Source organism: Phalacrocorax aristotelis, chromosome 1 (assembly GCF_949628215.1).
Source record: "Phalacrocorax aristotelis chromosome 1, bGulAri2.1, whole genome shotgun sequence".
Taxonomy (NCBI): domain Eukaryota; kingdom Metazoa; phylum Chordata; class Aves; order Suliformes; family Phalacrocoracidae; genus Phalacrocorax; species Phalacrocorax aristotelis.
The window spans coordinates 26017239-26034368 of record NC_134276.1 but is presented as its reverse complement, the minus strand read 5'-3'; the positions used below and the strand labels follow the sequence as shown (position 1 = coordinate 26034368).

The 17130-nt window shown below is 39.2% G+C and overlaps 1 pseudogene; it reads left to right on the top strand.

The window, feature by feature from the left end:
- Positions 1 to 851: 851 nt before the first annotated feature.
- On the top strand, positions 852 to 16413 carry LOC142052025 (putative tRNA methyltransferase 9B; annotated as a pseudogene).
- Positions 16414 to 17130: the final 717 nt, after the last annotated feature.

The window sequence follows — 17130 nt, the reverse complement described above, 5'->3', positions numbered from 1 at the left end:
AACATGCAAGTGGAGAAGGAGCAGCCTGTCTTGGTAGCCCAAATCTTCATATAAATCCATGGAAATCCTGACATGGACTGCATTTGTTCGATGAAGTTCACAATTTTTACAGCCTTTCTGTACAAAGCTTCATGGTGAACTGAACAATGACTTAGGATGCAATAGGCTATTTACAATATCACAGCGTTTTCCTAGGGGCATTGCTAATACCAGTGCACCATGCCAATCCAGAACAGCTGGAAAAAAGGATGCTTGGAACGCTGGAAAGATTTTTGTTCACAGTAACACACTGTGTCAATGAATTTTGCAATGGGAAGTCTGTAAACATGGATCTTTCTGGGTGCTGAGTGAGGCAGCGGAGAAATGATGCCTCTCAGAGCTTTTGTTTCAGACTCTGAGCAGATTTTGGTATTCATCAGCATTTTCAGTCCCTGGCTTTTAAGATGTGTCTGTAAACAAAGGACTTCTTAGAAAATATCCTTTTCAAGGGCAGACTGAAAAAGGGTAAAGACTTTATGAAGCAAAAGTTAACAGCTTCCAAAATATAATGATATAAGCAAGTCAACAAGCACTGAGTGGAAGGTCATAAAATTCCTTTCAAATTTATATAAGAAAGCAACACATTGTATAAAACATAGAATGGATGACCTTTCTTCCTTTAAAAGCCTCAGCAATTTTTCTTTAATGGCAACACAGTATTTGGAAATACTATTTCCTAAATAAACAATGTCATACTGATTAACTTAAGGAAATGTACTTTGGTAACAAGAGTTTCAGCACCGGTTTTTCTCCCTTCCCTTTCTCTAGGACAATTGCACTGCCTTCAGTGTGTTAGCTTAGCCTTGGCTGTGATGGAGAAGGAGGCAAACCAACTCGAGAGGGACCACATTTGTGTTGTATATGAGAAAATTACTCCTTACTTCAAAGACGCATGCTACAGGGCATGGCCAAAGGTGCAGCAGTTCATTTCAGAGCAGGAACCAGGCAGCCTGATTGCTGATATTGGTGAGTGGGGTTGTTTATCACATTGCTAATGACAGACTAAGTATGTTCTCTCTATCAAGCAATATTTGTGGCAGAAGGGTTTGGAGCTTGTGAATCAAACTGGGGAGTCAAAATGGCTAGACTGACTACCAAATTTGCCTCCTACTTTGCCCCACCATTCATAGGTATACGAAGACGACCTGACTTTTCCCAGTATCCAGTAGGTCAACTAAACTGAGGCACTAAACTGAAGCTAAATTTATTAAGATGTCAGTAGTGGATGTTAATGTTGCATATTGATATGATAATTCTGGAATTTGAAATCTTTAGTTCTTACAACATGTATTGTGTGTGGCCAGTTTGAAGCAAGTATAATGACACTGTCCTGGTGCTTTGGTGAACAATGTGTGAGAGTTTTTAATTCCCCAAAAGTTTGAGAATGTCTAAATGGTAGAAGGGAAGCCTCTGTACCAGCTTTCAGCACCTGCACCAGAAGTGGATACATGCTGGTTGCCCAAATGAGATCTGGGCATTAACTCATCATTTCTACATGTTTAGGCTAGACTTCTAAATAGTTTTTTGGACCTGTAAGCCTTTACAGCAACACATATGTGTAGTCTTCCCACTCTAGCATGGGAATGCTTGTGAAAGACAAAAATTACTGAGGGTTGGGTTAATCACGCTAACTTTTTGGGTGCCATTCAAACTTTACCATATACTTTTCCCAGTTTATCACAGTCAAAATGCTCAGGAGTATATTCCTAGACCTTGGCAGATTTTGTAGTGTTTTCAATGTGAACAAATAAAACACATAAAAAGAACGAGCACACTGATTTTTTACCAATGTGACAGACTTTGGACTTTGTTAATGCTGCAATTTAAGCTCAGGCTTGGCTCCTGGGCTTTGGCCTGCAGAGGCTGCTGGCATGGTCTTGTGGTGTCTGTGGTCAGAGACACATTTCATGCAAGATACAGTTGCCAAGAGTGGAGCCACAGCACTGGAAAGGAGTCTATCTGCAGGGCTATCCTCTGCACCTCCACCCCTGCAAAGCAGCCTCTGGTGTCAGATTAGAGGAAATGTATTTAGTAGCTGTCATTTGGCTTATACTGGAGCCTTTCTCTCCAAAAGTGAAAATCAGAAAAAGTCCTGGAGTTGTCTTCCAGTCAGAGCTTCAGGGTAGTCCTCTTTCTGCTCTTTCGCTTTGAAAAATAAAGCCTAATATTAGCCAAGTGCTGGCACCATTTCACAGCACCTTTTCTCACCTGGTGCTGAAGTCAGGCATGGGAAGGACTGATTCCAGCTTTTCTCTGGATATCTTTCCTTCATTCCTGGGAGATGGGATCAGCAGTTAATATTAGACAAGCAGTTAGGAGCAGAATTCTATCTGCAGCTCAGCAATGATTTATCTCCTATTCAAATGTCATAACAGATTGATTGGACTAGGAGGCTCCTTACCGAACATAGGGACCCACACGGTGGGGTACACAGAATAGGTGCCATGGGATGGCTGTAACCTAAATATAGGGACTTAAATATTCGGAAGGCTCCAAAATAACTATAATTTTTAGAACGAATTAGAGAGAAAATCTGGGCTCTGACCCAAGCTTAATGACTGATGCAAGCATAGCCTTAAACAGCATGTGAACTAAGGTCTGTGCAAGGTACAGGGTATTATGCTAGCCTGATGCACTTACCTCCCTGATCTTAATGTGAACTATGATTTTTATGATGCAAGTGAGAAGGCAAGTTTTTAAAATTAATAATCTATGTTAAAATACACTTTGTGTTAAGATCCAGATAATTCTGCAAATAGATTATCAAAAATTTAGGTAAGATCCATTTAACTGATGACATTAAAACTGTTCTTTCCTAAAGATGTCTGCCTTTATTTCAACTCAAGAAGTATTTCAATTTAGGAAGATGTAAATTTCCATGTCGCAGGCTCCATTATGAAAAGGAAACTGCGTGGAGATACCAGAAAAAGAAACTCTACTGTTGTCATGGTGACAGCAATTAGCAGCAGTTAAAACAGCAAACAATGGATTTAATGGTTTGGTCTAACAGTGACTTAATTACTTAGCAGTCTAGTTTGTCTATCAGCATTTCAATACACAGGAATAATTCAGTGCTGTGCTCCCACTACATAATGCTTTCACTTAGCATTTTGAGTATTACAAGCAGAACTGCAGTAGCACCATTACCATAAATATTTTTGATTCCATATGTGGTGGGAAGGGCAAGGTAAATGCTCTCTAGCAGTCCCACTTGAACACCTCTTGTCACGCAGCAGAGAGCCTGCTAGACAGAAAAGAGCAGTCTGTGCTCATTGTGCTGTGATGGTAAAAAATAACCTGAATTCCACTGCAATTGTATCATCTCCTTTAAAATGGGTGGAGAATTTCAAGCTATTAGGCCAGTCAAGGGCGTACATCATGGCTTATGTCAGGAATACATTTTCTTTTGTACAGACACCGAATAATTGCCTTTCTTTCTCCTCCTCACTATTTCTTCAGGCTGAGGAAATGGCAAATACCTTCACATCAATTCTCAAGTCTATAAACTGAGTTGCGACTACTGTTTCCCATTGCTGGAATTAACATGAAATGAAGGCCATGATGTAATGTTATGGCATAGCTTGTATCTGCCTTATTGAAGTGAGTGCTTTGATGCTGTCCCGTCCTTTGCTGGTAAGTTCTGCACACTGCCAGTGTATATAGGTCAGACCTTTAAAGGGTCTAAAGCACTCAGTCTCTTCTAAGTTTGTTCTTTTTTCAGTGACCAACAGAATATTTTGGGTTTTGTAGACCAGGTAAATCTATATTAACACAAGAAATGTATATTATTGCAAACTCAGTGAAGAACTACAAAATGGGTAATTCACACAGATGAGAGCTGTTTTATTCTAGCCCAAGCACAAGTGAAGTACAATGTGTAAAACAGGAAAGGAAAGCCTTATTTTTGCCTTATTACATGCAGAAATTTGAAATGTTGGCTCTGTCAGGAGGAAAATATAACAAAACTCTCTTAGGAACACTGAACATATTCGAAGCTCAGTATTAAATCCTTTTGCACCTTTCCAAACGCTGATTTTGGAACAAACCATGATCCATGGTTTGTCAGCCAACACAATCAGTTTGTGCTGATGAGGATGACCCTGTCACTGATCTGGCTGGAAAGTAACCAGCAAAAAGAAAGGTTGCTTTTAGCCGAATCAGTTACCCATTGCTTCACTGCAGAGAGACCTGCTTCAGCAAAAGCAGGGGATAATGCAGAGAAAGAACAAGGAGCCAATGACAAAGCAAGCAGAAGTGCCTGTTCCAGTGGCACTGCTGCCTTAAAATGTTCATCAAATAGCCTCAGATTTCATTTCTTGTAAAACTTTTCCTTTTTGTTTAGTTGCCCTATTCAATGTAACTTAATGATGGAGGAACTACCTGTCTTTGCCACTTTTAAAGCAAAGGTTGAATCGTAGCTTTAGCCTTTATTTTTTTCTCTTTTAAATTTTGAGGGCTCTTTGTTTTGGGAGTATTAAAATTACTCAATGACCTTTTAGAAGTTAGGTATGAAGCTTATACAGATTAAAAGTTGGACAATACTCTAAATAAAACAAATTACAGTGCCCAGCAAACTTGATTTTCCTTTTCTCAACCAAAGGAGTGTGAAGGTCTTTAAGCCTTGTTAAATCAAAGTGAAATGTTAATACCTCACATCTCTTGAAGTTAGTGAGTAGCCTTACACAACCTCTTCTCCATGTCTTGGGTGACCTTTCTTTAAGCCCTGAAGAACTTTACCTTTCAAGTCCAGGTCCATGTCATATAATTTGACTTCTGATAGAAATTTGATATGGCATTATTCTCACTGGTACATCATTGTATGGGGCTGTGAACCATGCTCAGCTACACCATCTGTAAATCTTTCAGTCATGATTTAAGAAACATGACCAACAGCAAAGTCATTATTATTTGGTTTTCACATCTTTTGTCCAAATGGAGGAACAATCATCCTGTGCCCAAAGGTGATTCGGCATTCTCTGGAAATCCAGGGCAAGGAAGTGAAGGACAGCCAGATTTGTTGAAAAGGGTATGTAGCAATGTTCAGAAGTTGTTTGACTTATAAGAGTCTGTGCCCCAGGAGTACTTGTGAACGCTCTACAGAAAAGCAGAGTGGCTGGGCTGAGGTTATTGCTGGAGATGCAGGTTTACAGACCTTCCCATCCACAACAAGCTGAAAGTCCTTCTTCGCATGGCTGCTGGGTGAGAAGCTAGAATCGGTGAGGAATCCAGAACGACACTAGAGCGACAAGTAGAACTGTGTGGTTATGGACTGGGGACGTTTCAGCACTATAATATGGCTGCAAATTACAAAGTTATTTCTGTTACAGCCTTTACCATCACAGATCATGCATGAACCATAGTAATGATTGTATTTTCTTATTATTGCTGAAAGATATGGTTCAGATGTATTATAAAGCTTCAAATAATATGCTGAGTTATTATATATATTAGTATATAGTATAATACTCATATAGTACATATATACTACTGTTTGGGCAAGCATGTGTTCTCTTTATCTTCAGGAGATTGTCAAGGGAGGCAAGACATTTCTGTAGGTGTTCTAAAGCCAGGTCAGGTCTGTAGTAGGAAATATTGGCAGAGGAGGAGTGTCAAGCCTAACTTGATGATTTTTTCCTTGTACTCAACACCTATTCCTTATGAATATATAATGAAGAATTTTTGCCACTTCCATGAATGGAGTATCCTATACTGACAAGAAACAACTCTAGACATGATATATCAGCAAAAGTTTAGAATGTGCTGCTTTCAAATGCTTAACTTTCTGTTCAGGGAGACAAATTTTCCCTGTGAGCACGCAATTCATTCCACAACGTTTTCACTGCCATAAGAAAGAAAAATACTCACTTTCCCAGTGATTTCATAGCATAATTTTATTTGAGGTTTAATATCCCCGAACAACAGAAGTCATCCCCTTTGCAATATACTGATGGCTTTGTTATTGTTACAATGATGAAGCCATTCCTGTATTATTGAAATAAGTAGGATTTCTGCCACTTGCAGTAATGGCAAGAGAACTGGCACTCGTGTTTCCACTTTGGCTAAGGAATTGTTCCAAATCGTAATGCAAGACTGACTTTTTTAGCATGGCTTTACCTCTGTCCAGGTGGCTTTCTCCTTTATATGGAGAGGTCATATTCTCTGTTAATAAAATCTTGTATATGCTGAGCTCTTGGACTGAGATGGGCAATGGATAAGAAGCAGCTTTTTTTTTCTATTAATTTAGATAAGTAATTTCTTTCCTTCAAATGCAAAGGCAAAGACATCACATTTTCCTCTCCTATTATGGGTCACATACTCAAGTCAGTAAAGTTATTTTATATTACTGAAATATCTGATCAGACTCTTCATCCCAGTGGCAAAAAGGGTTCCTGGAGTGAAGAGCATCAAATGTCTTTCCTTGGTGTTAATACCAATATGTGAAAATTAACTTTTCTTTAATCTGTGATCTTTTAGTCTTGTGGTAATTTAACAGAGAATGTGAGGGGAATCTAAAGGATGTAAACCTGTCTAGTCCTCTAATTTACACTGTCTGAGAAAATCGTCTGCATCACTGCAAATAGTATAATTCTTAAAGTTTACAAGGGTCTCCTGGGGAAAAAAGAAGTCCAAATAAAAGGTCCTTACTATATAAGGTTCTGACTTTATGCTAAAGATCAATGAGATGCTGAGCAAGAAGAAACCAAGTATTAGTATCAGATCATATAAGTGTAGTTATATTGCACTGTTGTGCTAATTAATATAGGCACAACATTGTAAAGTCATCATGAGATAGTTTCTTTACTCCATAAAGAAACCTCATATTTCTGTGCAACCTTGGTTATTTCTGCATAACACTGAGTTTTGTCGGGTAGGTGTATCAACACTACCTGCCAGTACTCCCAAATTCTGTTTTTCCTAAGGATCGATAGGGATTACATTCTAAGAGTTTTTTAACTTTTTTTCAGCAAAAAGGCACTGTGGTGAGAAAATTACTTTCCCTAAAATAAGCAATTTTAAAGGCACAACAAGCAACCTGTCCCAGTGGAAAGCAGAATATAATGAGGTCTGGTATGACAGCATCAGGAACTCCGTAATGCCATAGAAATAATCAAAAAACATGACTATCAATAATTCTAAGGGATGGTGTGAAGAACCAAAGACAGGATGGCTACAGCATAACATGAATTAGAACTAGAATAAGCATTTATAAATGCATACAAAGCAAGAGGAAAACAAAAAGGAAAGAACAGCAAGTAACAGGTGGCAGGGGAAGTTGCATTTTCCTTTGGTCTTTACAGAAAATTAATAGTAGTCATCAGTATGTGAGTAGAGTTTTAACCAGAGGACAAAATTTTAGACTATAAAAAGGAAATAACATCTTAATATTTAGATAAATTAGGATACACAGGTTGTTAGGAAATAATGAAATTAATTTTAAACTACTGACAACTAGCAGATTATCTTTAAGATCTCCACCAAGTCAAAAAAAGAAAACTTAATACTAGTTTCTATAAAAGAAAGGACATCAAAAGGAAGCCAGCCTAACTTAATGCAAGAATACTAGAATAAATAATTTCAATAATCTAATTTAAATTGAATAAATTATTTAAACCTACAGAATACTAATGTAATGGAAAACAGCCAAAAGGTATTTGTCAGAGGCAAGCCAATCTGCTTTCTGTCTTTGACAAGGTAATCACCCCAATAGACAGGGTAGCGGGAGAAGACGTGATATATCTCAACTCCCGTGTCATTTTTGCAAGTGAAATAAGTAAATAGAGCTAAGAATATGGAAAAAAAAATCATTATCAAAATGGATCAGTAGTTCACTGTCCAATCAGGACACATTTCAAATAGGATGCTCTTGGGACCCACCCTACATCTGCTTCTATGCAAAATGTTAATTAATAGCTTTGATGACAGAATAGAGAGCATATTGAACAATTTGTGAACAGCTCCTGTACAGGAAGAGTTGGAATTATTTTGGAAGTGGGATTTCAGATCCAAATGATGTAGAGTTGTCTGAAAACAACAAGAAGAGATACAGAAACCATTGGGAGGGACATACCATTCTTGGGAAGGAACTGTTCAATGAACAAAGTGAGAAATATGGCCAGGCAAGATGGACCACAGGCCATATATGTGTGAGTAGTGTCGTGAAGTTACAAAACCAGGCAGACACCTGTCTGGGGTATGAAAACAAAGCAGTTTCACGGAAGGCAGAAGAATTAATCATCCTCCTGGGCTTGGTAGTTTTGAGATCCTAGGTGGAATATCATATACGCTTTTGGGGACCATGTCTTAAAATGTTTGCAATCAATGTGGAGACATTTTAAATTCAGAAAATCTGAATTACTAGAGGAAAATGAAGGAATTGGGTTTGGTTAGTCAAGCAAAAAAAAAAAGAAAAGACTGAAGGAAACCTAATAGTCTTCAAATAGATAAATGATTTTTACAGAAAGCTGGTATTACTTTTACATAGAAATAAAAATATAATCATCTTAACCTCCAGCAAAGGTTATTTTCCTCACATCTTAAAAGGCTTTTAAGACCAGGTTAGACCAATTTGGGTCACATTTGAGCCAAGTGTTTAATTCTGCCTTGGAGCTGGAAAAGGAACTGCCTCTATTTTTCTACATCTATTTGAATGTAAAGGCCACCCATCTTTTTTGAGAAAAATCCATTGACTCTCTTGTAACCAGTTGCTGCCTAATGTTAATACAGCTCTTCTCACAGCAGATCAGTCTCCTCCCTGATGGAAGCCAGAGGTGCAAAATACTAATGAAGTCTGAATATCACAAGAGGCCTCACAAGAGACAGAGGAGAAATGCCACCTATAGTGGGATTTTCTAGATTTGATGAGGCCACCCGCAGGGTATTGTTGCTTCCTCTGAGACATCTGCAAGTCCTGATTTCAGCTTTGGTCTCACCACTGCTAGTGTTCTATTTAAAATGAATAATACAGTTATTTCTAAGCTAGTAATCACAAATTCTTAGAGATGTGGAGAAGCTCCATAGGACAGTCAGAGCCTGTGGTTGACACCTGCAGGCTTTATCTGTCATTCACGCAGTTGCTCTCGCTGGGTTCATGAGCTGACAGCATTGTCTATCAGTGCAATTCTCACCAACAGCAAGGAGCCTGATTTCTATCTCAGTTAAATCAGGAGCTTTCTGTTCCTTGCATTGATATTTTCATGGAAGTTATAACTGATTTATCAAAAATATCCTAAGTTTATTTCCAGTGGATGATATATAGTTATCTCAGGATGCAGTCAGGTCAGAGAACTTGACTCTGTCTTTCTTTTTCCTTAGAAAAATGTGCATCAAAACAGAACAAGCTCTAGCCCTTACAGTCCCCTCTATTGCTCCAAGTTATGGGATGCAGAACTGATGCCTTATATTTAGCTTAATTTTCACAGTAGTAGCCAACAGCCTGCTCAGCACTTTTAAACGTAATCATTTATTCTAGACCACAATTAGCTACCCTTGGTTTTATTACTGTCCTCGTGTTGACAGTATATCTGTTTTAAATCTTACCTACATGTTCTTAACAATGTGTTACCTGGTTGCAAGGTCTTGACCAGCCGTTGGGTGTCATTAAAAGAGGTGACAGCTTGTCACCAGCTGCACAACTTGCTCGTGTACGGCTGCTGACCTCCGCTCTCTCAGGGTGCAGAGCAATGTGGATGTGGTTTTGGAAGGAGGGATTGGCTGAGCAGCTTCCACCTGATGGTTTTGGCAGGTTTGTGCTGTCACTCAACAGCAGGATCCCGAGTGTGGGATTTCACTGTACAATACCAAAAGCTTATTCTCCTGCTGGGTAAGACACTGAAATCCAGAATAGCTTTCAGGCACCCAAGCTGGGTGCACATTTAAACCTTCTTCACTGAAGATCTGTGGTGCCAAGGCTTCTTTTGGGGCTGGCAATTGACAGAGCATTGCAGAGATTTTTTTTTCCCCCCCTCTTTCCAGTCCAGCCAAGTCCTCAGGGCTTTCACCAGAAAGTGGGAGAACACAATTCACCTCCTTCCTCAGCTGGAGGGGTTTCAAAACCCACATTTCCAATACTCCGGGACATGCCCCTGTCCTCAAACACCTGGCTGCACTGGGTGGAGAAAACTACCACCATCCCTTGGAACCTGCAGCCAAAAAGTCAAAAGGAGGTGGAAGAGGAGCCTAAGCCTGTAGCCCAGCACATAGGAGCGTGCGCAGGAGGGAAGGAAAGAATGCAGCTACCTGCATTGTTTCCTCTATATGCAGTGACTGACTAATACAAAGTGTACAAGCAAGATCAAATGGTGCTTGAGAGCAGACTGAGGTGGTTCTGAGAGCCCACCAGGTGAACTCCAGAGGTACTGCGGTGGGGGGAGGTGGAGCAGCAGCTCCAGGCAAAGCCCTGCTGCTCTGGGTGGGAAGAGGTGAGGAGTTATTCAGGCTCTGAGCAGGTGACTCAAGGAAGGAAGCAAAGGAGGGGGACAGTTTGAAGTGACCTTGCTCCACCTGATCTTGTATTACTACCTTCTTTTGCTGGTGTTAGCTATAGGTGTCCCCACCCTATGTCACTGTGAGAAGCATTCCAGAATTATCCTTAATATAAAAGCAGAAGTAATTCTGCTGAAACCAGTGTAGCTAGTCAGATGCTTAAAATTAAGCACATAATTATATTCCTGAATCAAGCCTTTAATAAGTTAATTAAATTTAATAATTATAGTGATTTTATAAAGGCAGCATCCTCATTTGCTAATGCTAACCATCAATGTGGGAAAATTAAAGAAGGAACAAATTTTCCAACCTAGAGTAATTAATGAGTTATGTTTTTAATAGGAAAAGTTATTAATGGAAAAACTGTTTGAAGTTTACTCAGTAATTCTTTTAAGTAATTCTTTGGTATATTAGTATTTTTCCTCCCCTTTTTATTTCTGATAACACCATAATGAAGAGAATAAAATCATATTTAACTTAGAATCATGCCTTCTATATACATTCCAATTGTTCCTTTTATTACAACTGCCAGAGATAAAGTGACATCTAAAGTGTATATACAGTACATACAAAAGAGTCTCCGAGATAAAGATTCTGTGATCCTTAAATACCTTCCAAATGTCTCTGAAGGGATTTAACTTCAGTAAAGGAATTTGACAGAGGAAAGCAATTTCTGATTACACAGATTTCTTTTTGCCATTTAACAGGGTTTAAATTGAATCACTGACCTAAAATATTAATTTTGAAAATTACTTCTAAAAAAATATTCAGCCAAAATTGTTGATGCTTTCAGTTTTGTTCTCTGAAGACAGCTGAATGACATAGAAGTGTATCTTGCATTGTCTGCTTGTTCTAAATAATCCCTTTTAGTAGGATTAGTCACAGTATTAAATTAAGAGAAGGAGCAATTAATTATATTCTTATGAAATGAAGAAGAGAAGAATCTTTGAAATGTCCTCCTTTCCTCCTCGCCCCCTCTGTATGAAATCTAAAATTGCATTATGTCTTTTTCACTTATGGAAAACCTTTAAGTCTTCAATTTAAACAAAAGTGGTGGGAATGAGCAGTACATGGCACATAATTAATTTGGAATTACTTCTAGGTACACTAGGGGAATGTATGGCCAAAATGAAAAGGAATGCTTGATTTCTAACAGCTGCTAATACATGAAGCAAGGCCTTGCTGCTGCAAAGAGCTGTCAGGGGTTTTGAACAAGCACCTGTGCTCACCCCAAACAAGTATTCTTGTGCTTAGATTTCTTTTTTGCAATGGTTTGTTTGGATGTTTACAAAATCGAATGTGGTCCTACTTGCCCCCATCACTATGGCATGATGTTGGTTAGTATGATAATGATAGAGTGTTCATTAAAGCCCTTTTAGCAGTGAACTTAAGGGGTTTTTCTAGCTTTTGTTACAAGGGGTGCATAACAGCTAAAAAGCTCTGAATATTCTTCTGTGGAAAAAGCATGAGGATAAACTTCTGGAAGAAATTATAGTAGCTAGACAGCTTCAGAGGACAGCAGTGTAATAATAAGGACGTATCACTAACTTTCTGATAAACTTGGAGAAAACGACCACAGATTATTAAGAGAGATTGTGAGGGCTGTGAGGGCATAAAACAAAATACTGAGAACTGCAATTATCCATATGTAGATTGTGTAAATGATACACAGGGGCACAAAGCCTCTTGGAAAAATTAATCTGAGAACCCAAAAAAGGGAAAAAATTCTGATTAGTCTGAAATGGTGCATCAGGCCCACATCAGTAAGTAATTGTGCAAGAACTACATTCTCTCACTGAACTTAACGTGACCGCAATCAAACCTCCTGCTAGGAACAAAAATGCTTTAAAAAATCCACTGCATAAAAGTTTACTACCAAAAAGGAAGAAACTCCTAAGGAAAATTGAAAGAGAAAGCCAGAAGGATAAAATGCTAGCAGACAAGTGTGGAAAGTGCTGAAGTGCTGAAAGACTCAATGTTGAATACTTAGTGTAGGTGTATGGCACCTATAAAAAGGCCTCTGTTCAACAGATTCCTATGTAATTTATAATTACAAGTGGAATGAATAGGCTAGTGATAAAGTTCGCTGGTGAGTTATTCAGGATTACTGACTGCAAAGATTTGCAAAAAAAGTCTCCCGTGATACTAATGACTGGGTGCAAAATTGCAGAAAAGTACTCATGGATAAATGCTAGGTAAGGCGCAAAGAAAAAAAAAAACTAAGCATACAGGCACAGCGGTACCCTCTATTCTTATTCAGAAAGGAGATACTGAAGTCATTGTCACACTGATTTTCATTGCCCTGAAAAATATTAACTCAGTGTTCAAACCTGGTCAAAAAAAGTATTCAAATGTTAAAAACAAACATGAAAATCTAGAAGAATGGTAGAAGACAAATACCTGGTGTATCTATATCTTGAATACTGCATTAAATTCAGGTTTTCTCCATTTCTGGAAGGATATAGATGAACTAATAAAGGTCTTTAAAACGATCAAATGTACAAACTGTTCATGAATGAGAATAGTTTAATGGGCTAGGTCTATTCACCTAAGAAAAAGGTATCATCATAAAAGTATCATAGAAGAAGTGTATACTTCACATAACATCCTGGAACCCACAAATGATTAAATTAGTGAAAAGGGAGTAAATTTCTGTGGTTCCTTACAACAGGATAACTATAGGGAAAGATTTAAAACAGACCATTTCTCTAAAAAACATATATTTAAATTGCAGATTCCTTTGACGTGAATTTCTGTAATCAGAAGTACGAGTCCAAGAAAGTATCCACGGAGGACAGATCCATCACTGGCTATTAGATGCGAGCTCCAGCCTGTGGCTGAGGAAGATCTTAGGCTGATGACCATAGGAGGTGAGGGGAGAGAGCATAACTCTTCTTCCCTTCTTTCCTTCCCAAACATCTGGTAGTGACTGCTGCCACAGACCCACACTGGAGGGATGTTTGCTCCAATCCAGGATGAGTTTCTTCTGCCCTGATATTGTTTTCACCACCTGCAAGCTTCTGTTTTTATTGTAATTTAGGACAAAACTAATTTTCATTTAAAGTACCAGTCATCATGACAAATGCACTTTCAAGCATCTGGACCCTTGTCTTATAGTGTTTGAATGGTGGGAAATCACCTTAAAATATATTGAACAGCTGGTGAAAGATTGTTCTAGGGGTGTAGTTCTGAAAGACTCCAGGGACACCTTATTGCAGTCTTTAAGTGCTTACAGGGGACTTGTAAGAAAGATGGAGAGAGACTTTTTACCAGGGCCTGTAGTGACAGGACAGGGACAAAGCTTTTAAACTGAAAGAAGGTAGATTTAGATTAGATATTGGGAAGTATTTTTTTATGAGGGTGATGAGACACTGGAACAGGTTGCCCAGAGAAGTGGCAGATGCCCCATCACTGGAAGTGTTCAAGGCCAGGTTGGATGGGGCTTTGACAACCCAGTCTAGTGGAAGATGTCCCTGCCCATGTCAAGGAGGTTGGACTAGATGATCTTTGAAGGCCTCTTCCAACCCAACCCATCCTATCATTCTATGAAATATCACCCCTAGTACCATCTACTCATCAGTATGAGACAAGCTGCAGGAGAAGCAGATCTGAACCATTTCCATCAGGGGGAGGGAAGCAGGCTCATGTCAATGCTGGGCTGCAATCAGCCCTTGCTGAGTGTTTGTGCCTCACTGCCAGCTAACGTGAGCCGCTCCATCCATGAAACGGCTCCTTTACTGCACAGTGCAGATAGTTCAGACTAAACACTGTTTCAATGTACAAGGAATGTAATGTCAAGGAAAATAAATAATTTATTTTATATAAGCTGCCTGCTTTAGGTGAGTGTGGCAGCATGGTGATCTTGGAGCCTGGCAGGTTTGACTTTGATTAAAAACTGTCATGTGCAATAAATCACCTGATAATCTGTGATTTCAGGATAGTGTGATGTTGCCCCATGCAGACGTACTGTTTCCTTGAGTTTTGCATTTTTAAATCGAATACATCATCCATACCTTTTAAAATTATCTGACAAATTTTTCTTGACAACACTGAAGTTTTGCTCCATGTGAGATTTTTATTAATGCACTGTAATTTCTGAAAAGATACTGATACCTTTTTAATTAAAAAGGCAATAATATTTCAGTGTCAACATCTTGACTACAGCTAGAAGACCTGAGATTTTGGAATTGACTTCTGTTCATCTTAAACAAGTGAAACCTACAGGCAGAGCAGCTGAATAACTAAATGTTAAAATACCCTTTTTCTTCAAAGGTTTCCTTTTGATCCTCACATTGCCACTGAGGCTCTGAATGCATCATTCATTGCAGGGAGAGTGTTTTCCCCTCTCAGCTGGATTGCATGCTGTTGTTCTCTTAATTTTCAAGTGTCTCTTCTTCTGAGGCAAAATGAATGTGATAGTGAATGTCCTCCCTGACGACACAGAGAGGCTGCAGATACAGAGCTTCTGCTAGCATTTTCCTTTTTTTTTTCCCTTGAAAGATCTGTTATTTTTCTGTGGAAACCAGCACTCTAACAGCTTAACCAAAAACTGGTTTATTATTGTAACCTGAAGTGGTACGTGTAGAAATATCTGCCCAAAATGGCACAGGCATTTTCACTGAGGAAAATATAAGGCTGAATAAATATCACTAATTCTATTGCTTTTCATTTTCAACACCTTTAATATGTGCCCTTTCATTTCCAGCACTATTCCAGGGTTGTTTCCTATTCTTATTTCTCATGTAAAGTTCATCTGATGTAGCTGAAACTTTGCTGAAGTCCCTGCTGTGCACCAAGGCCTGGTCAACCTCAACGTCTGTTGTAAATTGCTCTAGAGCTGCACAGCCTAAAAGCAGGAGCCAACCTGCAGAGCTGCCATTTGGCAAATTCCTGCCAAATCCAGAGACCAATTGCCCTTTTGGGGCAAAAGTTTTTATTGAAATGAGAGTCAGATGTAAACTCAGTTCTGACTCAAGCAAAGCTCTGCTGCTTGAGTTTTGCCGTCATAACAATGAGTCGTTCTCCATGTCGCATGTGTTTGTGTGGTGTGGGGGGTGTTATCAAGCAAGAGTGGGATTATCTAATTCGTTGTTTTTGTGACATATGCTTGTTAATGGCAGAAGTAGACAAATACTAATTGACTAATTGTCTTTCATCCATATGTCGATGATTTAAATACATCCCAGGCTGATAGCGGCTGTTCATTTTTTGTGCTCTGTTACTTATGTCTGTCACTAAAAGAGGAGAAATGGGCAGGCAGTTTTAACCTAGTCCACTTTTAATGGGTATTTTCAGCAGGATCACTAGCACAGCTGTTGCAAGGACCATGTATGGCCTCAGTCCTTCAGAAGTGCTTCTTTCAGGCTGCAGATGAGCATTAGGTGAGGGTGAAAAAGGGCCAGGTTGCTTTGCCACTGACCAAGTGGTAGCCTTCCATTGAGAAAATAAGACTGTTGTGTTGTTTATTGCCGATCTGAAAAATGTCACTTGTTTCGATGTTTCTAAATTCTGCTGTGTTTTTAAAATAAGTCAGTGTGTTATGAACCCTTTCCACATGTTAGAGATAGTACAATAATGCATAGCACAATGGAAGATAAATAATACATTCTTGTGGTGCAAAACACCAGCTGCCAGTGTGTGAGAGCCAGTCCTTGTCCTTATACTCTGTATTCGTTGGTGCCTCGAGGGGTACTTATTCACCTTATCTGTTCTGTTCTAGTGATTCACCATTTTTCAACGGAAGAGAGGCACATGCGAGCAATAAAAGAGATGGCTCGCATCTTGAGAGTAGGAGGCCAGATAATGATATATGTGTGGGCAATGGAGCAAAAATGGAGAAGATTTGAAAACCAAGATGCCTTTGTTCCATTAAATCCTTCACCCCCTTCCTGATCCTCGGGTGAGCTTTGCTCACGTGGAGTACAAAAAACAATTCTTCACAAGGACAAAAAGCTGGCTTTGAACCAGTCATGTCAAGTTGGATGGGAATTCAGAGGTACACAGGACAGCAAGGAGCTCATCCTGTGGAGGGGAGAACAAAGCACCCTTCACGGTGTTAGAGAAATCTCTGAGATGGTCTCTTGTTCTCAGGATCACTTGACTCAGTATTAGATGTGGGTGATAGGTGGCACCAAGAAGAGCTCATTAGATACTGCAATTATAGTGTTCAGCTGAATGAATTAAACAGAGAAAAAAAAAGTTTAAAAGAAAAGAGAGTGAGGCTTTCTGAAACATGCTTCCAACTTTTTTCTACATTGCAAACAGAGTTTAGAAAATACAACGGCTTTTGAAGTGGCTGTTAAACCTGTGCTGCCCATGTCATGCTGCTCGAAGGCTTTCAGAAGTTGCTGTTCAGAATTAGGGCAAGCAACTATACAGCTCCCTATGCCTGCAGATACTATTCATGGTTGCAGTGGAGTCTGTTTATCTGACCTAATTTCACATCAGAAAGAATTAGCTGTCAAACAACGTAAAACAGACCATCACCCAAAACAAGGAGCTTTCTGCCAACCGTAGAACAAAAGGAGAACAAGCTCTTCCCCTGCAGAAAGCAGTCAATGAGTGCACCCTGACCACCCAGAGAAGACATCGGATGGGTCCAAGTAGTGC